This window comes from Pongo abelii, chromosome 4, assembly GCF_028885655.2.
Source record: "Pongo abelii isolate AG06213 chromosome 4, NHGRI_mPonAbe1-v2.0_pri, whole genome shotgun sequence".
Classification (NCBI taxonomy): domain Eukaryota; kingdom Metazoa; phylum Chordata; class Mammalia; order Primates; family Hominidae; genus Pongo; species Pongo abelii.
Window position 1 is genome coordinate 148,275,520 of NC_071989.2, and position 19,546 is coordinate 148,295,065.

Below are 19,546 nucleotides of genomic sequence, written 5' to 3' on the forward strand. Positions count from 1 at the left end.
GTGGCCCACCCTCTTGGATGGAATTTGCTCACATCTCTCTATCCATTCTGGGAGGTCAGGCTGCAGGGGTCAGCATCCATTCTTATTCCCTTGAGGACTGAGGGGGATCCTCTAGAAGGATGCAATCTCTTTCCAGGCAGAGAGACAACTCAACCCAGGCTGGCAAATTTGGAGAGACTCCTGGTCACCGCCCAAGGAAACAAGAGGCCTTGCCCAATATAGGCATTTATGAGCCCAGAGGCAAAAAATTCTCTTCTCTCTCTCAGCCCTGCCCAGCCTAGCCCAACCCAGCCCAGCCCTGCCCACCCCAGGCTTGGCTGCTCCTGGGACAACAGCCCAACTTCCCTGGCCTGGTCTGGGTACTGGTTCCCAAGCCAGACTTAGCCCTTCTGGGAATTTCCTCAATGGACGATGTCACAGACACTAACTTCACAGTGGTTATGGCAGGTCCCAGGGACCCTAGAGACCCAGCTCTGGCCCTGCCCTCCTCCTTCCCACTGCCCCAAATCATCCATTCTTTCTCCTCAGAGCACCCATTTAGAGCTTATGAAAGTTCCAGCACTAACCACAAAGCAAGAACCACTAGACCAAGACTGCTGGCTCTTGGGGTACACTGGAACTGCAAATACCATAATTTACCCAGGAGAAGGATATGCAAATTCCAAGCAGATGTGATATGGAGATAGGGTCAGGAAACCTGAATTATCCTTTTAGCTCAATCAGTTTTCTTCTGGTGGTTCCTGGGGAAGTCATATTTTCCCTTTGGGCCTCAACGTGTACTTACCTGTGAACCAAGGGAAAACCGAAATGCTTTCCAGGGGCCTTTCTAGCAGTAAATCTTCAAAGAGGAGCCCTGAGTCTCCACATATGTTTCCAGCTCTAGGACCTTTGTTCCTTGCCATCAGCTGCTGCTCTACAGCTGGCCCTCTGCCAGCCTCCCTCCCACCTTTGAAGGTCAAACTACTGGTTCTCTGGAAACCTCTACCCTTCCAAGCCCAGTCTGTGGATGTATGTGGGGCTGCTCATGGGAAGTGGTGTGCAGTGCACACACAGGACCTCAGGAGCTCTGAGCACCTACGCCTGGTTACTGGATGCTTCAGAATTCCTTGCAGGCTTCTTAGGGCTGCAGGCAACAGCATTTAATCAGCACCCTGCTCATCATGCAACATGTTGACCTTAATGGCCTTGTGAATCTGCACTCACCCCTGTATCAGTTTCTTATACCCTGCCCCAGTCACTGAGGCTTCTGATGAGTCTGGTGGCCTCTCCATCCACTCTGAAGCAGTGGGTCCTGAAACTTATGGTCACTGAGGTGCCCACCACAAGCCTTTGTCTAATTGCTTGCATTGTTTTGGGTTTCTGACTGATGTCCAGTGGAGTACTTCCTTTACATGATTTTATCCACAATTTTCCCCCAAATTATTCTGTAGCTTAAACACTACTAACCCACCCTCTAGGCTCAGGGGTTCCCCCGGCAGCCAGAGGATTCATAGCTGAATGGCCTGAGGGGTCCCTGTGACAGCCTTTGTGCCCTCTCCCCTGCTTTGCCCTCCCTTGCTCCTTGAGCTATCAGGCTCAGTGCCAGACAATGCTTGCTCCACACCTGCTTAATGACAGGCACAGTGCTGGCCATTGCAGTATACAAAGACCCTGTCCTCAAGGAGCTTACAATCTAGAGGGAGGACTACACTTACACAGATGGATAAAAATCACAGCTTAAGACAGCAGCAGCAACTTATGGACAATTTCCTTTGAGAGATCAGAGTAAGTATCCTGGAACTTCCTTGGAGGGATAGTTAAATGTAACCTGGGGTCAGGTGCAGTGGCTCAAGGCCATAATCCCAGCACTTTGGGAGGCTGAGGAGGGTGAATCGTTTGAGCCCAGGAGTTTGAGATCAGCCTGGGCAGCAGGGTGAAACTCCGTCTCTACAAAAAAATACAAAAATTAGCCGGGCATAGTGGCACACATCTGTAGTCCCAGCTACACGGGAGGCTGAGAGGTGGGAGAATTGCTTGAGCCCAGGAGGTTGAGGCTGCTGTGAACAACCAAGATCGCTACCACTGCACTCCAGCTTGGGTGACAGACCCTGTCTCAGAAAAAGAAATAATAATAAAAATGACCTGGGGTGGTCTGTCATGGTGGATTTCCTGTAAAAGGAAGGGTAAGATTCCAATTAGCAGAAAGGTCTGGAGGTGGGATGCGAGCAAGCTAGGAGTGGGGGTGTGGTGGTCAGAAGGAGGTACACTAACTTATAAAGGAAACAGTGGTGCTCCAAACCCCATACCTGTGCCCTCAGGCCTTTCTCTGTCCCTACCACCTCAAGAATTAGGAGTGCACACGCCTGGAGTGGCCTTAAGGCCACCCCAGGCATGGAACTCAGCCTCATTCAGAGCTACCTTCCTCACGCTGCTTTCCAGGGTTCCCAGTATGTGTATATACACACATGCACACCCACCTCCAAGCAACAGCTTCATGAGCTCCTCTGCCAAATTCCCCAGGACACTCCCACTCCATTCTCAACCTCTCTCATTCACTCATGCCTGTATACGTACCTCATAGCCTCATTCCTCCTATCATATACCACTTGCCCATTACATAACTCTGTTTGGGATTATTTTTGCCCAGAGGTATGAGCTGCATTTCTGCATATTTAAGCTGTCTTTGATTCATTCCTGCCCGTTTCTTAGTTCTGTTTGCCCAGGTGCCCGCCCCACCCACTAGCTCTGAGGCCCCTGAAAACATGCCCATGTTGGGCTCAGCTTGCCCTACAGCTCCCAGTCCCTCCACTCCAGGTCTAAAGAAGCGGACACACAGCAGCACTGGCTCCACTTAGGTGGGGGCCATTGTAGGCCCCCTGGCTGGTTACACGGGCCACCACAACCTTGTACCTTCCATTGCTCTCTATTCTTCCCTCCCAGTGAGCCTTGGCCTTTGTCACCTCATCTTTCCCATCCTCAAGGTTGCGATCCCTGCACCCCCATACATGGCCCCAGGGTGTGGCTCCAGTAATTCAAGGGGGAAGGGGCAGTGGGAGAAAAGACCAAATTATAATTAATGGTTTGTTTCCCATTAAGCTTCTTTTAAACAAACTGGCTTAATGTAATTATGGAAATGGTTGCAAGGGGGCTCTTGTTTTGCTGTAAAATAATTATCTGTCAATCATAATTTTATTTTTAAGAGCTTATTACCAAATAGGCTGTAAATGGCTTTCCAGCCTTCTCTTCTCCTACTGAGATGGGGTGATTTCGTGGACAGAGTACAGAGGACAATGGGATTGGGAGAGCATTTCTGCTTGGGGTCACCAGTTGAAATGAGGATTCAATTCAGCAGTTTCCAGCCTCTGTAAGGAGGTGGTGCCAGCTAAGCTGCCAAGACTTGACAGGCTGTGTGGTGGCCAGGGTCCCCCAGGTCCTGCTTATATTCCACTGGTGCCTGATGCAGGCCCCTGATCTCTGGATTACCAGGAAGGACGCTGAATTCCTCAGAGGAGATTGCTACCAGGATTTTACTCCCAGTACTGCACTCTGACCAGGTGTCAGGCTGCACTGCCTGATCTACAGGTGTTTTCTCTGTATATTGTCTGTATATTCAGACAACTCTGAATATTGTCATTCAATTTACAAGTAACAGAACTGCATAGCTTAAAAGATTATGAAAGGCTGTGTGGTAAATTCTAGACGATCAGCTAGTTAAAATCAAAGGAAGGATCATGGTGACATTTGTATGGCAAAAGATGAGCTGAGAGTACAGGAGATGCTTTCCTGGAATATGGGACAGCCTGGCAATGACACTGAGTGGGAATCCACAAAGCAGGTTCAGAGAATGATGAATATTACATTTTGACTGACATGTAGGAAGTCATGGAGATAAGGCTAAAAAGACTGGGTGGGAACCAGGCTGCCCAGAGCACCTGGAGCTCATGCTAAGGGAATGAAAGGATATTGAAGGGTTCTGAGCAGGAAGGTGACCCAACCCAAACTATACTCTTGGAGGCTCATCCGGCAGCATCATGCAGGGCAGAGTCGAGCAGAGTCTGGAGGCAGCAAGATTGATCAGCAAAATGTTTAACAATGGGGTGTAGCCTGCAGCCTCCGTGGGGTGCTTGCTACAAATGCAAGTACTGATCCCACGAAAAACATTCTGAATTACAGTCTCTGGGGTGCAGCCAGGACTTGGTATTTGTAACTAGTGTGAGGCAGACGGTATAAGAAGCACACTTTGAGAAAACTGGTCCCAGAGAATCCAGTCCTCACTGCTCAACTTGGCATTTAAAGCTTTCTGTAAAATATCCCCACCATCAATTTTCCCCTTATAACTGCATTTTTAAGGTTAATTGGGATATAATTCACATGCCATGCAAATGACCCATTTAAAGTATATAATTCACTTTTGTGGTCTATTCACAGAACTGTGCAGCCATCACTGCAATAAGTTTTAGAACATTTTCATCATCCCCAAAAGAAACCTCATACTCTTTAGCACTCCCTCCCCCTGCCATCCCCTTCATCCCCTGGCAACCACTGATTGACTTTCTGTCACCATAGATTTGCCTGTTCTGGATACTTCATATAAATGGAATCATACAATCTGTGGCCTTTCTTGACTGCCTTCTTTCACTAGGTGTAATGTTTTCCAGGTTCATCCATGTTGTAGCATGGATCAGTATTCATACCTTTTTTGTGGCCGAATAATATTCCATTATATGTATATATACCAGATATTATTTATATGTTCATCAATTGATAGACATTTGGATTGTTTCTACTTTTTGGCTATTACAAATAATACTTCTATGAACATTTGTGTATAAGTTTTTGTGTGGACATATGCTTTCATTTATCTTGGGTATATATATTACCTGAAATCCCACTTGGAAGTAAGATTGCTCAGTTATATTGTAACTCTATGTTTAATCATTTGAGGAACTGCCAGACTGTTTTCCAAAGCAGCTGCACTATTTTGCATTCCTACCAGCAGTGTATGAGGGTTCCAATCTCTCCACATTCTCATCAACACCTGTTATTAACTGACTTTTTGATTCTAGCTATCCCAGTGAATGTGAAATGGTATCTTGTGATTTTTTTTTAAAGCAGCTTTATTGAGGTATAATTCACATACCATACAATTCACCCACTTAAAGTGTACAATTCAATGGTTTTTGGAAAGTACATTACTTTATTGTCATTTTGTTTCATTTTTTTGTTTGTTTTTTTGAGACAAGGTCTCACTCTGTCACCCAGGCTGGAGCACAGTGGTGCGATCACGGTTCACTGCAGCCTCGACCTCCCGGGCTCAAACGATCCTTCCACCTCAGCCTCTTGAGTAGCTGGGACTACAGGCATGCACTGCCGTGCCTGGCTAATTTTTGTATTTTTTGTAGAGACAGGGTTTTGCCACATTGCTCAGGCTGGTCTAGAACTCCTGGGCTCTAGTAATCTGCCCGCCTCAGCCTCCCAAAGTGCTGGGATTCCAGGTGTAAGCCACTGTCCCCAGCCTTATTATGGTTTTGATCTGTATTTCCCTCATAACTAATGATGTTGAGCATCTTTTTTTGTACATATTGGCCATTTGTATGTCTTCTTTGGACAAATGTTTATTCAGATCCTTGACTCACTTTTCCCCAGTTTTACTGAGGTATAATTGACAAATAAATTAAATATGTTCATATTTAGTTGGGTCATTTATCTTTTTATAATTGAATTGTAAGAGCTCTTTATATATCATAGATACAACTCTCTTATCTGATAAAATTTTTGCAAAATTTTTCTCCCAATCTGTGGGTCATCTTTTCACTTTCTTGATGGTATCCTTTGAAGTGCAACATTTTTAAGAATTTTGATGAACTCTACTTTAACTATTTTGTTGTTGTTGCTCATGCTTATGGTGTCATATCTTAGAAACTATTACCTAATTGAATGTCACGAAGATTTATGCCTATTTTTTCTTCTAAGAGTTTTGTATTTTAAGTTCTTACTGTTAAGTCTTTGACCCATGTTGGGTCAATTTTTGTATATGGTATGAGGTATTCTTTTGCGTGTGGATATTCCATTGTCCCAGCACAATTGTGAAAGAGACTACAATTGCATTTTTTTAAGTAAATTCCTCCTAGTAATTCTTATGTGGATGGATTGCAGTCTGGGAACCACTGAGTTAGAGGATATAACTAGGCTAGGATAGAACTAGTCTAGGCAATGGGTGACAGAGTTTAAACTCTGGTGGTTATATCAAGAATTGAGATAAAAGGACGGATGAGAAGTATAGGGATAAAGGAAATGGTAACATAAGGTGATGGGGTGAATGTGTGGCTAAAGATGATAGTAGCTTTTAGCTTTTTTAGCTAAAAAAACTAAAGATGACAGTACAATTATTACATTTCTTCTTTGTGTACCCTTTTACAGCTTAAAACATGCTTCCAGATAGCTTGTCTCATTCAGTGCTCTTTAGTGAGATAGGGAGCGCATTACCATCTTCACATAGCAAATGAGGAAACTGAGGGTCCAAGATGTGGTTAGTAAACAGCCCAGACAAGCCCCAACGTTCTTAACATTAGTCACTAGAACACTGATAGAAGTTGGGAAAACAGGGGAAAGAGCCGCTTGAGCTGTTTAGACAGGTTGGATTTGGATTGCCAGCAGGAAATGCCTAGCAGACATCCGGAAATGTAGGCCTAGAGTTGGCTCAAGAGGTCAGGGTTGAAGATGGGGTTTGAGGAGTCACTGTGGAGGGGTATCAATTTAGTCATCATGGCAAGCAAGACTGCTAGAGAGAAAGTGTAGACAGAGGAAGGCAGAAGCAGAGAGATTCATGGGGAGATGCTCACACGTAGAAGCCAGGAAGGTGGAGACGCCAGGAGGGAGCAAAACAGTGGATGGGGAAAAGTAAGAGGAGAATTTTCTTAGAAGGATAGGGTGGGTCAACAAGTAGCAAACACTGAATAAAGAAGTAAAAAAGTTTTGCTTAAATCTAGCCATGCCTGACTGCAGAAGTGAGTACAATATGCTTTTGAAATGATTACCCCCGCAAAGGCAGAGGAGCCAGGCCAGGTTTCTGCAATCTCAACACAGATTAAGCAGGCAACGCTGGGAGTTCTGGGAACTCCCAGTCAGGGAAATGGCAAGTATGGGATCACTAACCCACTCCACCCCACGACTCCTGGGGCCCCATACAGCCTTGTATCACTAGAAGCAAGAAGCACTTGCCAGGGAACTGGTCTTTATGTTTAGCTTGTATGCATCAGCTGCTTGAGAAAATGATCTTCAAGGTTTCCTGAATCCTTGTAGCTAAATGATACTCTGGAGAGAGGAGGTGACAAGATGAGAGAAGTGATGTTAGAATGATCAAGCATTTGGAGAAAGTTACTGGATCCTCTCTGGTTACATATCTTAGCCCTCATGAGATTCGTTTTTATCAGGGTAGAGGTAGGTGTTAAGTTACATGGCTAAATTCCTGGCATTATGATAGTGTGAGTCAATTAACAGGGTTCTCTGAACATCTAGTACATGCAAGCTAAAGATGGTAGAGGATACAGCAATGTTGAAGATAGTCTCTGTCTTGAGGAGCTCACAATTGCCAGACTAATGACAAGAGATGGGTTTCTTGTATACACTTGGCATGCAAACACTTGAGAAAACAAAATTGAATTACAGTATTAATACAGGACTCTAAAAGAGAAGCAATGAATGTACACCATGCAACACTAAGTAACCACTTCTATGACAAATATGTTGGCTAAGTCAATGCACAAAGATTGTAAATAAAACACAGCAATTGGATTAGGCAGACATCACACCAGAAACAGCTATGCAAGGCTCGCAACCAAAATCCAAAAGACTGTGGAGGGCAGTAAGAGTTGACCTGTTTGGCATCCCATAAGTTTTGATCCTGTAAACTTGCTTAGGTTCATAACAAAAATGAATGGTCCAGAAAATAAGTGCAATAGAAATGTGGAGGATGGAATGGTCGTGGAGGAACGAGACCACAGGGAACATCTCAAAGGGAGAATAGCAGGTGCAAGTGTTCAGAGGTAAAAACGTATAGACTATATCAAGACACAGTGAGTAAACCAGCTTAGTTTGGAAATACAGATTTAGATTCTGATGTGAAGGCATATAGGCCAATCTAAACTGTCTGGATTCAATTTTATAGGTTAAGGAGAGTTTCTGAGGGTTTTGGAGAGCAGTTCTCATTAATCTTCACAACTGTGAGAATTAAATGAGTTAAAAGTAAAAGTAAAGTTCTTAGAACAGAGATAAGTGTTTGTTTATTATTACTTTCACCTTTGCAGTTTGTCGCCCAAATAAGCCATTAGTTTCTTGAGAGTAGGGATTACATCTTCCAGAGAAGAAAGGAAGTAGTGGGGATCAGGTAACCCAGACTCATAGGGTCAGAGAAGGCTTCCCAGTATAAACCAGAGAAGGCTTCCCAGTATAAATAATAAACCTGGTTTATTATTACTTTCACCTCTGTGTATTGTCTCCCAAATAAGCCATTAGTTTCTTGAGAGTAGGGATTACATCTTCCAGAGAAGAAATGAAGTAGGAGGGATCAGGTAACCCAGACTCATAGAGTCAGAGAAGGCTTCCCAGTATAAACCATGCTTCTCTGAGACCTCAAAGATTAATCAGGCTTAAAGAAGGGGGCATCTGGAGTGGAGACTGAGGGTAGGGAAGGCAGAATACTCCAGACAAAACAAAACAAAACAAAACAAAACAAATCACAGCATATAGGAAAGCCCAAAGTGGAGAAAAAGTGTGGGAACTAACAAAAGCTTAACTACCATCTTCTGAGGAGGTATCTGTTTCAAAATCAAACAACAAAGTGATTACAGCAAGGCTGTAGGATACAAGGTTAATAATACAAAAGTCAATCACTTTCCTATATATTAGCAATGAGTGAGTGAAATTTGAAATGTAAAACACATTATCATTTACATTAGCACCATCTAAAATGAAATATTTCAGTATAAATCTAAAAGAATATACAAGATCTATATTAGGAAAACTATAAAACTCTGATAAAATCAAATAACTAAGTAATTGGAGAGATATTCCATGTTCATAGATGCAAAGACTCAATGTTGTCAAGATGTCAGTTCTTTCCAACTTGATCTATAGATTCGATGCAATTCCAGTTAAAATCCATCAAGTTATTACTATTTTGTGGATATCAATAAACGTATTCTAAAGTTTATGTGGAGAAGCAAAAGATCAAGAATAGCCAACTCAATATTGAGGGAGAACAAAGAAGACTGACACTACCTGACTTTGAGGCTTTCTGTAAAGCTACAGTAATCAGGACAGTGGGGTACTGGTGAAAGAAAAGAGCGATAGATCAGTAGAACAGAATGGAGTGCCCAGAAATAGACCCACATAAATACAGTCAACTGATCTTTGACAAAGGAGCAAAGGCAATACAATGGAGCAAAGATAATCTTTACACCCAGCGGTGCTGGAATACTACAGGTAACTTAACAGCTACCTGTAAAAAAAAAAGAATCTAGACACAGGCATTTCACCACTCACAAATATCAACTCAAAATGGATCACAGACCTAAATATAAAATCCAAAACTATAACACTACTAGAAGATAACATAGGAGAAAATCTAGATGACCTTGGGTTTGGCAATGACTTTCTATACAACACCAATGGCATAATATATGAAAGAAATAATTGATAAGCTGAACTTCATTGAAATTAAAAACTTGGCCAGGCATGGTGGCTCACACCTATAATTCCAGCACTTTGGGAGGTCAAGGTCGGTGGATCACTTGAGCTCAGGAGTTTGAGACCAGCCTGGGCAACAGAGCGAAACACCAAAACACTCTACAAAAAATAAAAATAAAAAATTAGCTGGGCATGGTGGTGTGTGCCTGTAGTCCCAGCTACTCAGGAGACAGAGGTGGGAGGAACATTTGAGCCCAGAAGGTTGAGGCTGCAGTGAGCAAAGATCATGCCACTGCACTCCAGCCTGGGCGACAGAGCGAGATTCTGTCAAAAAAAAAAAAAAAAAAAATTTAAAAACTTCTCCTCTACAAAAGATAATGTCAAGACACTAAGAAGACAAGCAATAAACAGATAAAATATTTGCAAAGGACACATCTAATAAATTTTTATCCAAACCATATACATCCAATGAATTTTTATCCAAAACATACAAAGAACTCTTAGAACTCAACAATGAAACAAAAGACCCAGTTAAAAAATGATCAAAAGACCTAAAGAGGTGCCTTACCAAAGAAAATATACAGATGGCAAATAAGCATATGAGAAGATGCTCCACAACATATATCATCAGGAAATTGCAAATTAAAACAACAACGAGATACCATGATATATACCTATTAGAATGCCCCGAATCCAAAACACTAACAGCACCAAATTCTGGTGAGGATGTGGAACAATAGGATCTCTCAATCATTGCTAGTGGTAATGTCAAACAGTATAGTCACTTTGTAAGACAGTTTAGCCGTTTCTTACAAAACTAAAAATACTCTTACCATATGATCCAGCAATTGTGCTCCTTGGTATTTACCCAAATGAGCTGAAAACTTATATCCACAGAAAAACCTGCACAAGGATGTTTATAGCAGCTTCATACATCATTGCCCAAACTTGGAAGCTACCAAGATGTCCTTCAGCAGATGAATGAATAAATAAACTGTGGTATATCCTGACAATGGAATATTATTCAGCATTAAAAAAGAAATGAGCTATCAAGCCATGAAAAGACATGGAGGAAACTTAAATGTATATTACTAAGTGAAGGAAGCCAATTGGAAAAGGCTACATACTGTATGATTCCAACTATAAGACATTCTGGAAAAGGCAAAACTATGGAAACAGTAAAAAGATCAGAGATTGCCAGAGGTTGAGGGGAGGGAAGAATGAAGAGGTGAAGCACAGCGGATTTTTAGGGCAGTGAAAAATACTCTGTATGATACTATAATGAATACATGTCCTTATACACTTGTCCAAACCCATAGAATGTACAACATCAAGAGTGAACTCTAGTGTAAACTATGGATTTTGGGTGATAATGATGTGTTAATCTAGCTTCGTCAATCGTAACAAACGTACCACCGTGGCGGGGAATGTCGATAGTGGGTGTGATTGTGCATGTGTGGGACAGGGAGGGTATGGGATCTTTCTGTGCTTCTGCCTAGTTTTGCTGTGAACCTAAAACTGCTCTAAAAAAAAAGTACATCAATTAAAACAAGCAATTGACAATTATGAAGCAGTGTTTGTGCCACATGCTCTAACCCTTATTAAAATGTATCTTGCGCTCTCCAGGAGTCTCCTAGGCACTCTGTGGGGGATAGCCCTGAAGTGCAGGGATAGAGCATGAGGGGCACAGGGCAGAAGTAGGTTAGCAGGACTTGCTAAGAAACCCTGGTTCCTGTCCTGCTCAGCCACAAGTTAGCTCTGTAGCCTCAGATCTGTCTCAGACATTTCCTCTCTCACTCTGGAGCCTAGTTTGCTCCTCTCCAACAAAAGGTTTCGATGGACTATACCCTTAGCAAGGCCCCTTCCAGCTCTCATGTCCTATACCTGTGTTCAAGGGCCAAAGAACTTGGGGGCTCTGGCCCTCTGGTACGTTAACTTGAGAAATAGCCCTTAAGATCAACCTCCAAGGGCTCACCCAAACCCAGAGTCCTAGTTTTAATTCATAAGGCCTGACAAATGAGAGATGAAGAAAATCCCGAGGGCTGATGGGACCCATTTGGCCTGCTCAGGACTGTCATACTTGGGACCTCTAGGCCTCCTGAAGGGAGCAGCAACTCAGCCAGCTATATGAGCACTACCCAAACAATACCAGGTGGGTTGATGCTGCAAACAGCAGTCTTGTTGGTCATCTCCCTTGTGCTAGATGCCAACAAAGCTAGGTAGAAAGACTGGCTCTGACAGCTCTAGGGAGCAGTACTATGCCAAGGAGTTTCCAGCTTCAGGATGGCACGAGGAAGCAGTGGAGAAGATAGCAAGCAAACCTGGCCTGGTTCAGCCCTCCCCAGGATCACTAGGATGGATGAGTAAGGCCTGGTCCCATGTTCAGTTGCTACCTCCCACAATCCTGCAAGCTAGGCAATGGAGGAATCTTTGAGGGGCCCATGATCCTAGATGGGGGAGAGCCCCTGGCTGTCTGGGCTCGAGAATCTCAGGGGGATTGCCATCTGTTTTGGTCAGAACTGAACTCTCTCACAAGAGTACTAAATCAATTCAGCTTTGATAAGAATAAATCTTTTTGGTTTGTGAGACAATATCAAAAGTACAGAATTTCTGGTAAAGGAGAAAAAGAAAAATACCCTGAGTATTTTTCTTAAGGGCAATGAATTATGCCTTCCTTGTTGGGTTCTACAGATGGAATTACTCAACCAGCTTGTTCTGTTTTAATTAACCCAGCTAATAACTTCCCTGCTGGATTCCCTTGTTCATAACTTCTTGGTTTCACATAATAACGTGTTTGTTTCTTCCTTTGTGTTCTAATGAAATGATAATAACCTTCCCTGGCATTCATTTCATCCTTAATATCCGGAGATTTCATTAATATAAACCCTCTTTCCATCTGCTCTTGCTCCCTTTTAAAGGAAATATTTCTGTGTCCTCTTTACTTGTCTTTTTTGGGGAGGCTCAGCTAATCTCTTCTTTCCTCTAGAAAGAATCTTTCTGTAAGGCTTCCCTGGGCTGACGGGGCTTGGCACAGGCTCCCTCAGCCACCTCCCTTTCCGGGGCCTCACTGAAGTCTCTTCGCTGCTACTTCTGGGACAAAGACCACTGCTCTCTTGGAGCCTGGATCTGAGGAACGCAAAGGCATTAAGTTGCTAGTACATTTTTGGAATGCGGTCAAGGTAGAAGAGTGACAATGACACAGGTGTGGGGATCTCGAGAAGAGATGGGGATTGCTGTCAAGGGCCGGCCCGAGTCTCAGGACAGTAGGACACACAAAGCCTGGGAGCAGCCCGCAGGGAGGGCATGGGGAGGAGGAACAGGAGGATAGCCCAGGACTCAAGGAATATGTGAGGCTAATAAAGGTATTCAGATGAAGTAGGGGGGGTGGAGTGTGTCAGTTCATCCATAAGTTCTACTGTATGGTTTTCTTTTTGTTGTTTTCTTGGTCAGGAGCAAAATCCTGATTACCAGGGTAGAAAATTCCCTATGAAGCTAATGTCCTGTGTTCTGACTGAGGCTGCACTGTGCAGCCATCTGCATCCCACAAATTCCACACACACCTCACTGCTGTCTTCCGCTGCTCCTCAGCTTTGTCAGTGTTTACTGGACACTCATGAGGCCTGAAAACATGGTGCTGGGGGGACCTTCCTCTACACTCAAGGAACTTCCACACTGGTGGGAAACTGAGACGGTGATCCCCGAAGCACTAACAATTCCAGATCTCGAGGGCTGGTGCCCACTGTGTACCCTGAAAGGCTCAGAAGGGGAAGCTTGCAGCTAAGTGGCTGGGTTCAGTTCTTTCCTGGTAAATATTATCTTTGGTTTCTACTACAATCTAGACCAAAAATTCCCTCCAGAGGTCCTTCTATCTGTAGATAAGCTAGCCCCCAGGAGTAAAACAGTTCAGGCTCTTGAGCCAACTGAGAGAGGGGAAAAGCAGAGGCCCTGCAGCCAAACCAAGCCCTGGTACGTACAACCGTGCTGGCAGAGGCCACGGGCAGTAGCCTGAAGCACAGGCTCCTGAGGTCTGGTAGAGGACCCCTGCAGGGATGGGGAGCTTGAAGGAAGATGTTGGCAATCTTCCGGTCCATCCTCCCTCACCTGCCTGGCCAGCACAGACCTCCAGGCCCCACCTCTCTACCCACTCCACAGGGTCTTCCAAGCAGCTCATCCATGGATGCACGGAGGCAGCTCCTGACAGCTGGCCAGCTCCACTCTGGCTGCCCAGGCAACTTTATGTTATTTCCTTCCAACTCAGCCCCCTGCCACGTGCACCCAGTAGATGCAGCCAATGTGGCTGTTGCAGCCTCTGAGCCACCCCACTGCCCCTAACACAGCAACAGGGTGTGGAGAGAGCCTAGAGCCTTCCTCTGACACAGGAAGAGAGCAGAAGTACCTTTAACACCCACAAGATGAACACCTGAAGATTTGCTTCTTTGGGTCCCCAAGAGGTAATGTGTCATGCCACACATGCTCTGGCTGCTCTGCCAGGGTCAGCATGGCATGGGCATGAGCCTCTTCGCTCCCTGCACTTGATATTTGTCTCTGTACTTTCTGAGCTTGGTGTGGATGCTGACCAGGGAAGGATGGCCCAACAGAGGCAGCAGAGGAGGAAGTGCTGGTGTGTGAGCCCTCTGCAGGGAGCAGTGCACACAGAGTACACATGGTCATGCTCAGTGGCATCTGGTCATATAAGCCTGGCTCTCTGTGGTCTGCCAAGGTAGCCACCCCTTTCTGATTTGCCCCGCTTGTTAGACCTCACGCTGGCTGCCGTGAGTGATGATGCTATGCTTATGGCCTCAGTATGGCTTGCATCAAGTGTGCTGCTGAGTAAGAATGAGTAGGGCCCCTGTGCATATACCTCTGGGCAGGAAAACAGTCTACCTCTGCTTTTTCTGCTTCCTTACATCCTTAGGCTAGAAGTGTTCAGCCTCCAACCTCCAGGCTCAGGCAAGGCTTCCTCTAGCCCAAAGGTGATGCATGAATGTTCATCTATCAGTTCATCCATAACTTCCACTGTCTGGTTTTCTTCTTTCCTGTTGTCTTGGTTGGGTGCAAGTAAATCTGTCCAGCAACTGAACCCCTACTCCCTCCATGGATTGAACCTCCATTCCCCATCCTTTGGGAAGTCTGATATTACTACTTACAACTTTCTTTCCATTCCAAAGTGGATGTGATGGGCCCCATCTGTGAAGTGTATCACCTGAGCTCACCTTCCAAGCACATTCCAACCAGACCTTCTGCCAGGTAGTTGAGCACAGCACCTTCTGTGACCAGGGAAGGAAGAAAGGCTGCCTGGCTTCTGCAGGGAAGGAGTCCAGGGCCTTGTGCCAGCCACCCACCCCCAGGACTCCACACTGGGCTGTCTCTAATTTACCTAACCTTAGTTTCTTGCGCACAGTCAGGATTCTCATACAGTCCTGCTCTAAGAGGCCAAGAAGAACCTAATACAAGGATGTGGTACGTGGCAAGGGTCACAGCTGTCTCTCCGGGAGACCATACTGGGAGTGTGTGCAAGTGGGAGTAGCAGTCTTTCCTCCCTCCCCTCCCTGCTGTGCTTATTCTGGGCTCACTCTGGGCTCAGATGCCTCACACCTGCCCTATTGCCCTGTTCCATTTGAAACCTTCACTGCAGTGAGCTCCAGGCAACTCTTCTCTCCCTCCCTTCCCCCACTGAACTTGATCTTGCTCCTGGTCCCAAAGTCCTCTAGTTCCCTGCTCAGAAACTGTGGGATAGCTCTTTAAAGAATGAATCAGACCAGAGAAATAAAATTATAAACAAGTAATCTGCTGAGGTGGGTGGATCACCTGAGGTCGGGAGTTTGAGACCAGCCTGACCAACATGGAGAAACCCCGTCTCTACTAAAAATACAAAAATTAGCTGGGCATCGTGGTGCATGCCTATAATCCCAGCTACTCAGGAGGCTGAGGCAGGAGAATTGCTTGAACCCGGAAGGCAGAGGTTGCGGTGAGCCAAGATTGCACTGTTGCACTCCAGCCTGGGCGACAAGAGTGAAACCTTGTCTCAAAAAAAAAAAAAAAAGTAATCTAGTAAAGTCTACAGGACAAGTTTTGAGCACTCTCTGGTCCCCTCTACCCTTGTCTCACTTCCAAAAGGAAACTATCCCCAGGATTATTTCACTGGCTTTGGATGAGATGGCCACCAGTTCACAACTTTATCTACCTCCCCTCTGGGAGGTCAAGATATGGTCTTTACAGAGATGGATGCTATGCCCTTACTCGGCCTCTTACTCTAGAAAAAGCCCCATTTGTCTTAGAAAGCATAAGCCATCCCAATCCTCACACAATCACCCCACTGCACACCCCACAGTCCCCAAGCAGCAGCCAAAGGCAAGATACAAAAAGGAGCTCCCTTACTATCAGTCAGCCCTTTCTGACCAGGACTCTTAGAATCAGAGCCGCCATTGTGACAACGAGAACAAGTGAGCATGAATGCCCAGGGCCTAAGTCCCATCACTGAGGCAAACTCTGTGTCTTGCCCCATAAGAGCAATGAGCCCAGCCATCCTGATAGCCTTCTCAGGAGGTCCGTTTTTTTCTGCAGCAATGAATATAGTGTGTCACTTTCTTCCTGAAATTCCTGCCCTCCCTTGTCCTCTTCTCCCAGGGTTCCTCTCCTGGCTTGTCCAGTTTTCTGAAGGTCGCTTCTCTTTATTCTTCACTGATGCGCACTCTACACGTAAGTGCTTCTCCAGATATTGTCCTTGTCTCATCTCATTCTTCCACTAATTTATTCCTCTTTTCTAGAAGCATATGAACCGTGACCTGGGCCAAGTGTTGGGCAGGCATTGGCCATCTATTTCCTACTCTCCACTCAAGGATTTCTACAACCCCCAGAGCAATGGCTACCGCTTCTCCTAGAACAACCAAATTGTGTCTCTGATGCTGGTCTTTCCTGATGGTCAACTCTGTGCTCTTAACTCCAGCTGGAAACTTGCCCCTGGAAGATGAAGCTCAGCCACTACAAATGGAGCTTACCATCTTCTCCCTGAGCCTGCTCCTCTGGCTCTTGACTTTCTGACATCTGTTACCTGCCTCAGCTTTTCCTCAGTCACTTGAGCTGAAAATCCAGAGTTGTCTCTGAATGATAGTGTGGCATCACATCCTGTCACTAGCTGTGCCTGGCTAATTCTGCCTGCCCAATGTTCGTCTAACACATTTTCCTCTTCTCCTCTATTCATTCTCATCATGGCCATCAAAAGCAAGCCTTCCAGCATCTCCCAACTTTCCCCCTTTATCCTGGTTCTCTATTCTAGCACCCCGTGAAAGGTCCCAGACATAGTTGCTCTATTAATCTTCCCCCAAAAACTTTTATCTTGTCACCTCTCTGCTCAAAAATCCTTCTGAGCTCTTGGCCAACTCTCAAAGAGTGTCCAACCCCATGGCCTGCCACTCAAGGCACTGCATCTTGTGTCCTTTGTCATTGTTCTGCCTCACACAGTCTGTCATCTGGCCACATGGTTCCCAAACATACCTTACTTCCCAACATTTCTTATTCTGGCTCCTAGGCACCTCATGCCATATCTGCTATTTCTAAACCTACCCATCCCTAAAGAACAGAATATGATGTTGCTTCCCTCCAATGACATTAAGCATGTTATACCTCCTACCACAATGAATCCTGTGGCCTCAATGCCCTGACAAGACCATAATCTTTGACGTGTGGGACGTTTTTTCATTCCTTATTGTACTCCCAGCACTTAACAATGGCTGTTCATAGGGCTTATGAGATGAATGAAAATATAACTCCTGCTTCCTACGGGATGCAAGAGAATGGAAGAGATGAGGTATGGGCTGTGCATTCCTCAGAAGCCAGGTAGGAAGAGTGGTCACAATTGTACAGAAATACCTGCCCAGAATAGAAGCCACACTTCCACATGGGTGCCAAGAAACAGCACCCCCAAGAGGCTATCTGTAGGTCTCTTTGCTCAAATGTTTTTAACCACAGGATTGCTTCCCCGCTTGTCGAAAGATTGGATGCCGTGACTTCTCAGCAGGCCCTCCAACAGTCTGACTCCTTCCTCCGGCTGGGGCTTGACGCTCCACAAATTCCTCACAGATCAACCCTCCCATCAGCTGCTGTGTCACTTTGTCAGTGAGAAAGTGACTGATATTTCAATCGATTCTGACTTTACCTTGGAGAAAAAGCAAGAAAATCACCAAATAGGATAGCATCCCCCAAAGTGGGACAGTCACACCTCATTTGTCTGAATTCGTGATGTCACATAAGGTAAGCCATTGTGACGAGATTCTTAACCCAAGGCATTCTTTTCAGCTTCAGAGGGGTCTTCTGTACCAACATTTTAACATGATTGTTTGTGGGACAAACCAGGATTAGTGGTTTTCCACGGCACCCCTACTTTTCCTAAGTTTCTCCTACTCCAAGTGAGGACCAGGTTTATTGTCTTTCAGACCCAAGTAAACAACCAGCCTAATGCAGAACTTGTCTCATTCAATAAATGTGCTGTTTCCTACTTTCCCTGGGGGAAGAAGGTGAGTGAATTAAAAGAGAAGTCTTCTCTTCCAGTCTGCAGATGTTGGAGTAAACCAAAGGACTTGGCTAAGCAGCAAGGAGGTGATCACGTCTACAAGGCACTGAAAACAAGATGTATCCTAAAGAATCCCTGCAAAGAGATGATTTACGTTTTACCTGTTTTAGCCAGGTGTAAGGTATGTTTGGAAAAGGATTCAACAAAGAGGACCACACTCCTCCACGCCTCAGAGACAGAAAAGGAACAGAGTTCAGTTCAAACTTTCGGGAAGGTTCCCTTTGGTTTGTGTTTCCTCTCCTGGTAGGAGGTCTGCTTTCCATCTCTGCAGAACACACTTCTGCTTCTGACGATAAAGTGCATGCCTCATTGGCTTCTAGATACTTACCATCTGTTGCTATTCCAACTCATGGCTCCACTTGGCAAAAATGGCTGAGGAAAATCCACCAGCCACCAGGAGAAAACAAAGGCTATTTTGGGCTACTAAGCAAGGGTTCTGAGTGTAGCAGCCTATGGGTGGATTCTGATGAAGAGCACAGCCAGGGCTAAAGCAGACAGGCAGGCCATGGGATGCTGTCTGAAGTATCAAGAGGCTGTTCAGGGAACACTGGGCCACCAGACCGCATTCAAAGAATCCGTAGATTTATCTGGGTCTGTTTCACACGGTAACAGTCAGACTAGTGGCCAGAAAGAACAAGAGGTTACAAGTCCAACTAGAATAAAAAGCCATGGCCACATGAGCTTTGAGTCAGATAGATCTGAGTTTGAATGCTCGCCTAGTCACTCTCTCACTAACTTTGGCACAACTTTGGCTTCATCATTTAACCTTTCTGGGTCTTGGTTTCTTCATATGGAAAATGAGGGTAATGATACCTATCATACAAGGGTGTTCTGAAGACTAAATGAAAGATAGTATAAAGTGCTCAGTCCAAGACCTGTCATACAGAAGGAACTCGATTTACTGATATTCTAGAGAAAAAGACATATTCTTAATCCTGAAAGAGTTTATAATCTAGTTAGGAATACAAATTACATGAACATTAGCAAACAACAGGACATGCTCCAGCACTAGATTATGGGATATAAATTTAAACATAGCAGTTCAGAGAGTAACAAGATCTCTGAGGGTCCCAATCATCAGGGAAGTCAACATAGAGCAGGTGGGATGAGAGTAGGTTCCTGAGAGTAGGGTAGGAAGAGATGAATCAGAAAGGAGGCCCTTCCCCTGGTCCGAGGCCACAAGGAAAATGCTGGGGCCAAGTTTAAAGAGTGAAGCCCAAAGGCCAAGTACAACCAAGTTAATTTTGAAGGAACTCCAACTGGATCCAGATATTGGATTTAGAAGATAAAGAATTCAAAGGATTTATTATA

General features: G+C 44.9%; 1 protein-coding gene and 1 long non-coding RNA gene across 3 annotated transcripts in view; one reads left to right on the forward strand and one right to left on the reverse strand.

The window, feature by feature from the left end:
• NRG2 (neuregulin 2) overlaps nt 1–19,546 on the reverse strand; it is a 203,125-nt gene that overhangs the window by 65,806 nt on the left and 117,773 nt on the right. The gene's annotated exons all lie outside the window — the stretch shown is intronic.
• LOC129059722 (uncharacterized) overlaps nt 17,864–19,546 on the forward strand; it is a 30,792-nt gene continuing 29,109 nt past the window's right edge. Inside the window, exons 1-2 of the long non-coding RNA XR_008525760.1 lie at nt 17,864–18,071; nt 18,214–18,356. This is a non-coding gene — a long non-coding RNA (uncharacterized LOC129059722). The remainder of the gene's footprint in view (nt 18,072–18,213; nt 18,357–19,546) is intronic.